This window comes from Ixodes scapularis, unplaced genomic scaffold (genome assembly GCF_016920785.2).
Source record: "Ixodes scapularis isolate PalLabHiFi unplaced genomic scaffold, ASM1692078v2 PGA_scaffold44__24_contigs__length_19508400, whole genome shotgun sequence".
NCBI lineage: Eukaryota > Metazoa > Arthropoda > Arachnida > Ixodida > Ixodidae > Ixodes > Ixodes scapularis.
In genome coordinates this window covers 8781774-8795619 of record NW_024609873.1, presented here as the reverse complement: position 1 = coordinate 8795619, position 13846 = coordinate 8781774, and the positions used below count along the sequence as shown (strand labels likewise).

General features: G+C 40.2%; 1 protein-coding gene across 3 annotated transcripts in view; it reads left to right on the top strand.

Annotated features, from left to right (window-relative positions):
* The window catches only part of LOC8028189 (pre-mRNA-processing factor 40 homolog B), a 60025-nt gene that overhangs the window by 6056 nt on the left and 40123 nt on the right, over positions 1–13846 (top strand). The window lies entirely within an intron of this gene.

Below are 13846 nucleotides of genomic sequence, written 5' to 3'. Positions count from 1 at the left end.
TGGGCTTATTTTGCAATTACTTGATTCAGGAAAATCCGCTCGCTGCATATGATTAGTGAGGGAAATTATCTGCTTTCAAAAGGTGGGGAATGTGTCTCGCAAAGTTAGAAGCTGTCACGGCATTATGATCTATCGCGCCTCCAATATTTATATTATACCCCCATTGAAGCCAGCAGCAATATACGTCTACATTGTGCAGGTTGACCGGCCACAAAAATATTAATTTTCTCCGTTCAGGTTTCAAAGTCAAGTTCAATGCCCAGAGAGGTTCTGCGTGAATCTCTGATGGAGACAGTCTTCAGTTTGTCCAGATTCGTTTCCGTGCTACCGGCTAGAACCATTTGGCTAATTTTTAGTAGTAGCTTTCTGTCTGTCAAATATACTTTTATTCAGCAGTCTACCTAATAGCTAGTCAACTAAGCTCATATTTCAACCAGAAGAATACGCTAATATCGCTTTAGTAGGACATAGTATGTAATATAATGCATAACCCACTTGTCAAAATGACTTCTCAATCGCTACTAAAACCTGAATTGAAATACGAGTATCAGCTGCTTAGTGGGGTGCCAGTGGGTTAACATGCTCCTTGGCTCAAGAAGCGCTTGCTTAATTTTTGTAATTTTCCTGCAGCCTGTGTTGTTGTTTCTTAAATGCGGATATGCACAAAAGCTCGATTTCGCGGACAGAGAGTTACTCGATGGAACAATTTTATAGTCATCGCCGCTTTTCTTAGATGATTAAAACTGACTAGAGTCTATTTCCGTCTCTCCGGAGCCCATAGTTTAGGTTTTGAACGAAATCTCCGAAACAAAAGTTTGACATGAAAAGAACAAAAAACACCGGGAAAACAAAACTATGCTCTGCAAGTTTATGGGCCGTGTCAGTTAAAATACCTATAAAATTGGGCATTAAACAAAAGAAACCTCTTAAATTGAATGTGCTACCCGACGCGACCTGGACCCAGCCGCCATGTTTGTTTGGTGGTGGCGCCCCCTATAGGTCGCTGGAGTCGCGAATAGTTTGAAAATATTCCAAGCGTTAATTTTTTTCTTTGAAATGTTTAGGTATCTTGTTTTTTTGAACTAGTAACGCTGTCTCTGTAGATCTATTCTTTCGAAACCCATATTGAAAATCAGTAATTATGGAATGTTTGTCACAAAAGTTGACAATACAAGAGTGAATTATTTTTTCCAAGCGTTTTGAGAACAGGAAGTATAGATATAGGATGGTAATTACCCAGTTCATTTTTGTTTCCTACTTTATACAAAGCTAAAACTTTTGCAATTGGCATTTTTTTTTAGGGAAAGTGCCAGAGGGTATTGCGAGGTTGTTTGTGTATTTGAGACATGGAGCAATGACATCTATCACATACTTTATAGGTTTAACTTGTAAATCATCAACATCATGGCTATGATTATTATTAAAGGTAGAATAGAGGAGCAGACCTCAGTTTCATCAGTAAGGTAGATAAATATTGATTCCGACATTGACTTACCTAATCTGTTCTGGCGTTTCTGCGTTGTAAGAACTGTTATCTATACTCACAAAATGGCTATTAAATGTGTTTGCCAAATTCGACCCACTCAACATTTCGCCATTATGGTTTATGCTTTCAACTTTGTTTGATTTATAGGACATAATATTAAGAACACTATTTAGATGTTTCCATAATATATCAACCTCTTTAGGCATTCATCATTTAATAGATTATAGTAATATTGCTTTTTAGATCTTCTTATTTATGTAGTTAGTTGATTTCTATATTTCTTGGACTTTTCAAGTGTCGTTTTATCACGAGTTGCGAGAAATATCTGATAGAGTTGATATTTCCTACGTGTCTTTTTAAAAAGTGCTGGCGTTTAAAAAGTGCTGGCGTCATCCATGGCTTTCGTCCCTTTCTTGCGTTTTTGATGGTTCTGTCTGGAAAACAGTCTGAGTAAAGCTGCTTAATTTTTTTAATTAACATGTATGCATTATTTATGTCATCAATTTGAAACACTTTGGACCAATCGGTGGTAATTCATTTGTGTCTAAGTGGTGCAGTCTGTATTCCTTACCTTAGGGTAATATATTTGTGGGATCTTTTTCTTGCAATAATATTTAAGGCGCGAAATTCGCAAAAAATAGGACCTCGTGAAAATTAAGTATTTTACAGTACCAATTTCGCACTAATGGTCAATGTATGGCGAAATGTAAAACAGTAAAATGAAAAGTTGTTAGTTTAAGGGAACAAGTGCCAGGGGAACTTATTTTATCTGTTATTTACGATACGTGGACAAAATTGTCACTGTTTATAGTGCTTCATCTCTTCTTTTTTTTATAAATCTGGTGCTAGTTTTGATATAGCTTGCTTTGTATGGTCTAAATGAAGTGCACATGCAAAAAAAAATCATCTTGCACACACGTGGGGCATGGCAACATACTTAAAAGAGCCTAGTAAAATAAACCAATTCACTCCTTTTAAACCACCGAGTGCAATGTACTACAGCAATATTGTGCGCGACCTCTTTTATTTTAAAATAATTGAAAATTGCAAAAACATCTTTTGTAAAGGGCTGACAACAATTTCTTCGAGTTTGCATAAATATGAAATTATACATTCTAACCAAACCTTGATAGTTGCATTGTAACCTAGAGCATATACATGTCAAATTTGGTTGAGATAGGACAACATTAAGAACAAAAATTTGTGTGCACAAGCTGTTAAAATGCTTAAAAATATTAAAGAGAAAAACATGTTCGAAAGTTATTAAGTTGTTTACCGTAAAATTCTGAGAGATGCCCCACCCCCGAAAGATAGCCCACCCCTATTTTTGGCTCGATTTGCTATATTTTTTAACCATTGAAAGATGGCCCACTCATAGTAATAGTAGTGTTGTGATCAGTGATGGCCTTGGCATAAATTCGGCTAGTTAGCTTTGGCAGGATATAAGTGAACGTTGCTGACTGGGAAGTACAGTCATCTTTGCTTCCTTGCCCCTCGCCACCATAACAAGCTTGGAAGGGACACAACCTAAGAATAGTAATTTCTTTAACTTTTCTTGATAGTACACCAAAAGTTAGCCCACTCCATATTTTCACCCGATTTGCTCTCGATGTTAGGGGGGCTATTTCTTGGTATTTTACGGTAGACATCCCCTTTTGCGACGGGAAAACCTTCTTTAAAATTAACTTTCCGTGAGAAATTCAAGCTGCAAAAGAATGCGACGGAGATGAGACGGATTGGCTTACATCCCAATGTAAATATGGTGGCGGGCAACGTCACAATTTGATGAACGGCGCCCACAAAAATTTCTGAAATTTGTGCCTTTCTCGGTTGGTGAGAGTTCTTCAAATGTGTGTTTGACTAATTTCATGATCATATTCGGTCCTACATGTGTCAGGGCAAACCTTTTTCTTTTTATATTTTATATAGCTGAATGAAAATTTGAATGCAATGAACAACAAAAGTAATATGTATGAATTTGTTTGTTTTAAAATAATAAAAAATAAAAAAGCCATTTTCAAAGGGCTGACAAATATTTCTTTAAATTTTCATCAATATCAATGCATACATTGTAACCAAACCTTCATAGTTGCATTCTACTGATCCTAAAGCATTTACGTGCCATATTTGGCTGTGATGGAAAAAATTAAGCACTAAATATTCTTTTGCATTAACTGTGAAGGTGCCCTAAAATTACAAAATGCAAAAAACTCATTCTTCTAATTGTGTGTTCTAACAGTTTGCGGCCAGGAAAAGATTTTAATATTTTATGTGAGAAATTGAAGGTGCTGAAGAATGCGACAAAGAGAAGACGGCTAGGCCTACTTCTGAAAATAAATATGATGGCAGGCGATACTACACTTGAAATGAATGTGCACAAGAAATTGACTAAAAATAACTTTTTTTTAATTGTTTAGGGTACTTCAAGTGAATATTTTAGTAATTTCACAATTATGTTAGTGCCTGGTCCTTTTATACATACAGGGTCGTCGAGATATATCCAAAAAATTCACCATATTCAGGAAGACGCACATAGGCAAAGATAAAATTAATATTGACCGTGCTCTGCTCCATCTGCAATAACGTCTTCCTGGCTGAGAGATTATCTGACCGTCTGGGCAAGCTGCAAACTTGTGCCTAGGCGACTTTCCGGCACGAAGCGATTCAGGTATTGCTGCCCTCTAGTTGTATTTTCTGGTCATTTTTGAGCAAGTCGCGAATTGTTTATCATGCTATGGTCTGCTGTCGAATTACGGCCGCAGAAGCGCAATGCAGCCAGTTAGCTTAACTGTATTGCTGTGAGAGGAAATCTTAGAAAAGTCCAGATTTATCTCGACGACCCTGTGCAAGGTGAAAGTTTAAAAATGGCAAAACAAAACTGATACCCAAATTCACACTTCAAAAAAAGAAATGCTGTTTTTCGATTTGCATTTTACTTTTAGTGCGGGCTAGTATGACAGATCTTATGAAAAGGTATAACTGAGCGGTTTTACAGTAGATTAGCTTTACGGTGGTTTACAGAGGTTAGGCAAGGGTAAGTTAGCTGTCATATGCTTGTGACGGAATGATAATTACTTGCGATAAATCAAGTTGAACACTTTCGAATATTTTGAGCTGCCTTAAGAGCATCAATTAAATCAGACTGACTGGATTCCTAGATTGAGGGACCATGCTCTAGTTAGGAGCAAACAAGTGTTTTATGTTAATTCTAAGGCTGACAGTGCAAGGGGAACATTTTTTCTGAGGGAGCCACATTATTGATAACCATGCTCGACATGCATTTCCCGCAAGATATTGCAAGTAATGTGGCTGCCCCAATATTCCTGAGAAGAGATACAGGACAAAGGAACATTAAGGTAGAAAAATGGCTTAGAAGCGTTGTTATGTGGCACCCTCATAATTTTACATTTTGTTGTGTTATGTTCTATGTTTCATAATGCGCATCATAGGTAAACAGAGTTGATATCTGCCTGAAGTTTAGCAACATCAGAGTCATTAGTACTTTCATTATGAATTATGCAGTCATTGGCGAAAAGGCTTATTGAAAATGAAATGGTTGTTGATGTAAATTAGAAACAATAAATGAAGAACCCGATGTATGATCGAAGTGTGTGCAGCTTCAGAGCATTTGTCATGTTTTTTTATATTCATTTCATGTACTTACTATCTAATAAATTTTTGCCAGAATACTCAGATAACCTAATAAAATAGTCAGCAAGATAATGACTATACTATAATAGTAATTGCTGACTTGGCTTTAATTACTTAGCTTTAAAGTCAACTAGTAGTCTTACCATATACTTATTGATTATTGTGGAGTAATAAGTATACTCAATTACTGTATTTAATGGCTAAGATTTAGTACTACAAAAATATTTTCTTACACAAGTACAGCCATAGTGGTGATTTTGTTGTCTGCATCCTCATACTGTGCTCTTGCATGTCTTGACTACATCTATTTATTATTATTTTTCTACATTTTAGGCTTCAGCTATGCTTTTTGTTCTTGCAAGCTTGTGTAGATGAAAACTCACCGAGGTTGCACATTTTGCATTGTTAGCTTTTGCAAGATTGTACAAAAGCATTAACACCAAATTTAAAGACAGTACTTACGTTACTCACAATATTTAAGCCCAGTCAATCTCTAACTAGAAAATGTGGCAAAGAGCATGCATACCCTTCCCAGAGCACTATCCTTTTCAGAAAAAAATATCCTCAGAGCTTTTCCAGGCTTATAGTGTATGAGCAAAAATAAATTAAGGCAAAGACATACTCTCCTTTAGTAGAGCTATAGTCAGTTACAAGTCAAGAAGGTAGGAGAAGTTTCTCCCACAAGCGTGATGCGCCCATTTCAAATCCCTCCGCAGTTGAAAGAAGAGTTCACTGGAAACGCTCCTTGTTCCGCTTCAATGGACAGATAATGGCCACAGAGTGGTGCCAATTTGTCTTCGACCCCCACTTTTTAAGAACAAGATCTTTGTATTCATTGGAGGGGGAACGGAGCCCCTGAAAGCAGCCTTTGTATCCATCGGAGGGGAAGCTAATCCCCGAAAGTCGTATTTCTTTCCATTGGAGGGAGAAAACTCTAATCTCCCTCTCGTGGCTTCCACAATGCTAAGTCAAAGTCGAAAGATAAAGCAAATATGTACAGAAAGGCAAGACCCTCCTCGCACGTTGGCCGCGACGTCACGGAAACGATGGGACGCTATTGGGTGCGGGGGTTGCGGAGGGATATACGATTCCCTTTGAGGGGCATCTGCCGCTGCCTTCTTAACCTGTAACTTACTTTAGTCATGCACATCAAGCGAGAGATGATTAGACTATGTGCCTTGCCATCAGGGCATTGATTGAGCATCCTAACCCATCCAAAGCATTCAGTATTTTAAATCAATCCAAATCAAAGTTTTATTTAGACAACCAACAAGTAGTACAGTTGTTTGGGGTGGCCGTCACAAAAGGCAAATGCATGTCTGATGAGGTGACAGCCCCCCTTTCCCCTGGTCACACCATTCAGCAAGCTCAGGCAAACCCAAATGTAAAAAATGCACATTAGTGCACTTCATAAAAGGTTGAAGCAAAGGGCAGCGAAGGAAGTAATAACAAGACAGTCACCCATGAAGCGACGAAATGACGCACATCTATCTCTTTAAGCTTGCACAAACACGGCTCAGAAAGTGGCAGGACGCAACAGAATAGCAAAACGAAAGTTACATCGCACAAAAGTGGTGCCACCTGTGCACAAAAAAAATCAACCCCTCAACCCTGAAGCGACAAAAGATACACATTCATGTTTCTGCCAGGGTGTCAAACCAAAATTTTTATCGGTTCGTTAGGGTTTGGGTTTACAGCTTTCGGTTCAGTTCCAGGAAGCAAAAATAACGATTGAAACCAGTTCGAATCATTAAATTGATAATATATTTTCAGAATTTTTTTGGCAATAGGCACTATTTCCCCCGTGAAATTAGTAACTATGTTGTATAGTTCTTTATCGTTTGTGCAATCTGCTTTATTTTCAGGTACCAAAATAAGAAATTTTGTTGTTTAATTTCGACGAAGCAGTAAAAGGAAATCTAGATTAACATAGAAAATGTTGTGTTTGTACTACTCAACATTCATTTGTTTACCTCAGCCAGATATATTTTACCTGAATCGAGAGTTTGTCACAAAGTGGGATAGGTCGCGTAATATACCCGTGATTGGAACAACTTGTCACAGTAGTAAAAGTTGAATCGTAGTTGTGTCCTTGACTTAAGGCGGTGGTTCTCAACCATTGATGTTTCGCGGACCCCTTGTGGATCGGCGAGGATGATGGAAGACTCCATTCGTGGTGATGGGAAAGAAAAGCTATAGGTTAATTATGATACTAATTTTATAATTGGATATAAGTAAGGGCAAGTGTGAAGTAGACTTCTCTCATTGACATACACACGAGAAGACTTACCCGAAAATTGGAATGTTTCTCTTCAATATAAAAAAATACAACCTTTTATTGCCGGGCTCGACCGATGTGGCAGGGCTTTCTCGGACCCCTAGAATGCCTTCGCGAACCCAAATCGTCCGGGACCCCATTTGAGAAACACTGACCTAAGGAATTAATTACAGTGCATAAAATTATAAAATGGGCACGTCATCATCATATATATTGTGAAATATAGTTTACTATATATGTTTCCTAATATATGTGATGGCAAAGCCACTGAGTTAAAGGAAATAATATTTTCAAAATGTCATAAAAGGTTTAGGACAAGCCCTTTCAGTTTGCCTTTTATACACAAACTCAACACTTTTACGTCACGCCACGGCAATGGCACGTCGGTTGCACTTCCGGTCTGGGGCTGCCAGACGTGTATTCCTGCGTTGTTTTGAAAGGAACCAGACAAAAACCTGCCTTCTCGTCAAAACGCCGCGATTGGGACCGTACCAAAAGTGTCGAGAATGGTTTAAAGGTCAGTTTTCACGTGCTCGGTTCGTCCGAGAATCTGGATATGTGCTGTGAAAAGGGAAAAGCAGACGCCTCGGAGGCACTTTGGGTTGAATTCACGGACACTTGTGGTCATCAGATTTATTTGTTTTGTTCCCACATGAACGCCAGAAAACCGTCAAGTTGTGCGGACCACGTTCAGTGCGTCTTCAAGTTCAAACGGCCGCCTGATCGTTCGAACTGTCGTCTGCTCTTTCAAATGTTTCTGCTTGTCGTCTGCTCTCTTAGACGACACCGGCCCATAGACCAAATGTTGGCCCGGTACTTGCGATAAGAAGTAAGTGCAGGCCTCCAAAGACTTAAATTTGGAGGTAGGTAAGCAGGCTCGATGTAAACAGTAGATACAAAAAGATGATCATTGTTACCAGTGACCGTCACTGACTTTTTATCCCTAATTGACATGGTCCGATTCTGCTTGCGATTTTCAGTATCGACGTTGACCATCTCAGCTACGGTTGATGCTTTTGCAGCCCGAGCGGCGTTGTGGCTGAAAATTGCGAGCAAAATCGCATCATGCGAATCAGGCTTTAGTGTACATACTGCGGCGACCACGCGGAATGAATCGCCACATGTCACATTATTCACGCGAAGTTTTGCGGTGTAACGAGCCTCAATAATTTTGCTGACGCCGCTCAAGTAGTCAGACATCGCTAGGAAGACATAGAATCAACAATTCGAACGCGAAAAAGGGCAGGGGGACTCACACCGACGCCAACAACATCGCATTTCAATGGTTTGTTTATGGGCGACGGCGAGCTTCTTGCCCTCATCCCCATCGCGCATGCGCGGCGCCGGTGGCGTCTGCTAGGGGCGCTCCGGTTTGTTTGTGAACATGAGTTGGTGTATAGAAACACTAAGCAGCAATCACGACGCTTGTTTTCCTAACCAACATTGTTTACACTGAGCACCGTGGTGCAGGCAAAGGACCATGCAGGAAGGAGTGATAAATTCCACTAGATTTAGCGGGGAAATTTTTCCGCTAAATTTAACGGGGAAATTTTTCGCTAAATTTAGCGGGGAAATTTACCCATAATGCAGTTACGGCGACGGTGACGCCGCTCAAGCCGGAAACAGGCGCCTAAGAGCTGCGCTCTAAAATTGTTCACTATAATCTATACGCACCTTTATACTAAGATTGAATCTTACCTAAAATAGTGCACACCGCAGTAAACATTGTCTTGTACAGGATGAACTGGCATAGCCTGGCTGTTGAGGTTTGTTCTTGACAAGATGCCAGTCAATTCAATTTGCTATTAAGCATCACCCTTGCTAATTGATAATATTTTAGTTAAATAAAACAAAGTAGTATATCATGCTCTACTCAATATGGTAGCTACTTAAAGGAGCGGTGCAACAATATTCAATTGGAATATTTTTCACTTTGCACGAGCTTACTGGCACAAGTGGGACTCGAGGATACTCGCACCCAACGCCACTGGCCAAGAAACTCCTATGTTGCGGTGTAATTTTAAGGACAAAAGCGATCATTTTCATTCAATCTCTCCTTTTGCGAAACTTGATGACGTAACGTGGGGAGCGCAGTACACCCAGATGACGATATTTGAATGTGGTTCTTAGATTGGACCCGATAATTGCGTGGGCACTCGATTTGGGCTCGTAACAATTACTAGCTCGAGAAGCATTCGGGTAGTGGCCCGTGTCCAATCGCTGCATTGACGACAGTAGCCGGGCCATAACAGTGTCTGGAACTCGGCGCGTGTCCTGTGCTTTGCCAACACCTGCGCGTGACTATGATCAACATTGGCGGCATATAATCGGCTCCAGATCACGTGGCCGCTTGTTCTGGCTGCGAGTTGAGGGGGTGAACGCTGCTCGTTTTTCTTTAATTTTTTTTTTTCTGGGACTTTTATTGCGTGGAGTGAAAAACGAACGCGTGTTTCATAGGTCATTAATGCCAGGGTTCCGTTCTAAGCGGTATTTGCGCAAAGGACAAAAATTGTTGCATCGCCCCTTTAAAGGGATACTGAACCGAAATTTGGATTTCACAAAGTAAGGCTGCAGAAGTGTTGGAACAGGACGCTACAAACTCCAAAACATCACTCGTACATTGATATCTCAAACGGATGGCCATACCTTTGGAAAAGAAGGGCGCGATCAAGCGAGTTCTTTGACGTAACTGTCCTCCGGGAGAATTTGAGAATGGGGAGAAGCGACCTCGCTTCTCTCCTCCTCACTTTGGTTCACCAGCTTGACGGGACGTAGTGGGGAGGAGAGAGAATGGGAATCGTGACGTGCCTTGTCTCGTCGGCCTCGTCGGCCGGGTTCAAACGTGCACTTCTTTTCCAAAAAATATGGCGATCCGTTAGATATATCGCCGTATGAGTGATATTTTTTGGTTTTGCAGCTTCCCGCTTATCCGCCCGGCCTTGTGTGGTGAGCTCGAAATTTTGGTTCAGTATCCCTTTAACTAATCACTTTCTGACGGTCTGCGTGCATAATTGTCATAGTTCCGCCACGCGCCTCTGTGTAATTTTTTTTTTGATCCAGCCCACAGACACATAAAATTGCTTATCACAAAGAAAGGCAATGACAGACATCTATATGTTTTAGAAGGTATATATACCATAGAATACCGCACGTCTGCCCATTCCACACTAAGCGCCCATTCCCAAATTTGTAAGATCTGAGAAAATATGCACATTACATTGATATGTAAAATTAATGACCGGAGATCCATAGGAGAAAGTAAATGAGCCTGCTTCGGGGACGAATAACGAAATAACAGCGAGTGTGTGAAGGGACTTTTAAGTCGAAGCAAAAAGACAACAATGGGATAACGACTCAAGTTCTCGGAGAGGTGCCCATCCCCCATTTTTTCACGATTATCTCTAAAGTTTGAGTGGACACTTGCCCAGTATTTTACGGTATACTGTATAAGGAACGCATAGTTACTTAAATCAGCTTCAAAATCATAAAGTTGTTTAAGGCTCTCTGAAATCACTTATGCACGTGCTTATCGAGGATCAAAACGTTGGTGAAATATTTGGAGAGCATTTTTCAGATAATTATGGGATACATTTACTTATGATGTATATCTTTAATACGATAAATCCTTTATTTATGTCGTCAAAATTTCAGTAAGTATTTAGATATGTATTTATTATCTTCAATAAATTTTACTGTATGAAGTTCACATAACCGCTTGAGACCGACATGGGAGGACAATGCTCGAAAATACGCCTGCTGTTGAGCCAACCTGCGGAAACATATTTTTTGTTTTGTTCTTTGTTCGCTGTTTGGCAGTGTGAAACACCGGATCACGGGGCATGCCAAAAAGGACTTTGTGCTCACATGATAGATCTGAAGGCAAATACACAAACTGTGAAGAGAGTGATAATATACAATACTATTTAAAAGAATCCGACACACAATGCCTTACTGCAAAAAGGAATAGAGATGTAATAATATTCCTAATAGCACATAAATAGCGCAAAGGGCGGACAAAGATTCTTATAATTCTAACATAAACAGCATTTGGTCGTCGGCTTGCATGAACTCGAAGCTTTGCTAAAATATAGTGCCTTGGGAGGCTAATGTTAAATTTGATTTTACATACAGTTGTTTGGGGCCCTCCCTTTACAACGCTGTGCTTTATCAATCATGCTCTCTAACATTTTATTAGGCTGCCAATGATCATCGCGAAACTGCTGTGTATACTGCATGACTGTACAATTTGGACATCTATTGCTAGTGTTGGAAACATCGCATTTTGCCAGAAAACTGAACTGTATAATTTGGTTTGCATGTGACGTCATAGCACTATGTGCTCGCAGTCATTGTGGTTTGTTCTTGCTGAGAAAATCAAATTCGGTGGTACAAAGTGCACGCTGCAAAAGGTTCACGCTCAGTGCAAGCCATGTATTTGAGACACACAAATTATTCTTGTCTGGCGCTGCGTCGTAAGAAACGGTGCGAGCGTCTTGCAGCGCGAAAATGTGCTTTCTGGCATGAGTGCTTTTGCAAACAGAGTAAATAGTCTCTGGGGCCACGCTTTCTGGTTTGTGCCGTAAATGGGGGGCTGATGAACCTTTACAACACAATACATTTTTTAAGATACTGCTTCTCAGCGCACAAGATCAGACACACTTAAAAGAAATTTCACGCATACACAGGAAGAACACTCACGCAGCGCTGACTGACAACTCAAGTGTATTATGCATCATCTTCATCTTCCTTCACTCCGATGCAAATGGCAGTGAAACAAAAAACCGATGTGCGCTGAGAAGCAGTATCATGAATAACCAACTCGCCCAAGCTGAAGTTCTGACATTTTTTAAACTACCCCCCCCCCCCCCCCCCCACACACACTTTTTAAAATTTTTATTCCTGAAGGATTTTTTGGGGGGTGTTTAATTCCACAATTATATTAGTGTGCCTTGTTAACAGTAATCCTCCATTGCTTTGTTTTGCACCCAAAAAGTGTGAAATTTAAACAAAATACGGAGGTGGTTGAAGCTTGGGGAGAACTTGAGAACGACACTCCGTTGGAGTGGCCCCCAACGTTCGGCTGTCCCTCTGAGGCCACTACCGTAGAATACCGCGTATTCGCCCATTCCACATTAAGCGCCCATATCTAAATTTCTAAGATATGAAAGAATGTGCACAGTACATTTATATGTAAAATTGATGATCGGACAAGCGCCCATCCCCCATTTTTTTGCGATTATCTCTAAATTGTGACTGGGCACTTGCCCGGTATTTTATGTTAGAATCTTTCTTTTGTACAGACTTGTGTACAGACTTGTGTACAGACTTCTGTACAGACTTCTGTACAGACTTCTGTACAGACTTCTGTACAGACTTGTAGCTTTATGGAACGTCGGGTTGATGCCACATTTAGTCCTTTGCAATGCTTTTTGAAACTTGACGCTGGCAGACCGACTTACAGCGTAAGGTCGGTCTGCCAGGATGGGGCGACACTAATTTATAGTGTAGATGAGCAATTTTGCCATTGCAGTACGGTTGCTAACCGTGGGTTTTTAACGTGCTCACGCAGTAGTGATACACAACCGCACGCCAGTACGATGCTCATCCAGATCGAAACGGGCAGGGGTGGGGCTCGAACCCAGGATCCCTGGGTTCTGCAACGCGAGCTTTCGCTCCACACGCGTCGAGCTGGGTGTGCGGGCGGATCGGTGACCACTCAGCCACCGATCCGCCCGATTCTGTTAATGACGATTTGATCAATATATAAAAATACAGCTGCCAATTTTTTATTCTCAAATATTTAATTAATAATGCTAACAAAAAAAGTTACAAAAAAAAAATGACCGTGAACAGTTTTGAATCGGTTACCGTTATATTTTTTTCTGGTTCAGTTCCGGTTCAGATTCAAGATGGCGGCAAAGATTTCGGTTTGGTTCAGTCCCAGTTCGACACTGGTTTGTGCTGTCGCTTATGTTACCCTGGGCTTGGAGTTCTTTTTAGATATGGTCAATTTACACCAACTTACTTTTTGTACATCATTTATTTTTTGTACAGCACTTACGTTTGTACATTCATGTTTTTCCGTAAAGCTTTAGTCTGAAGGTCAGGTATTTGATAACCTAATTTTTGTATTCCATACCTAGGGCATATTTTTTCCTTTGTGTAATTTGTGTGCCGAAAATTGTGTGGATGATCTTTCCAAAGATATTCTTAAAGAAGGCAGTTTTATCGAATTTCTTTCGATTATAAATAGGGAGTAGATTTTTTCTTCTGTTTTTTTCTATTTTTCAATATTGGTGTATTTTGGTGATCTCTTTCGGACCGAAGCTAGAAACGGTGATTATCGTGCATATATTTAACGAAAAACTAAGAGTTCAACTCTAAGAGGGGAGGGTTTTGACAAAACCAGTCCTTGCTTGCACAAAAGTTTT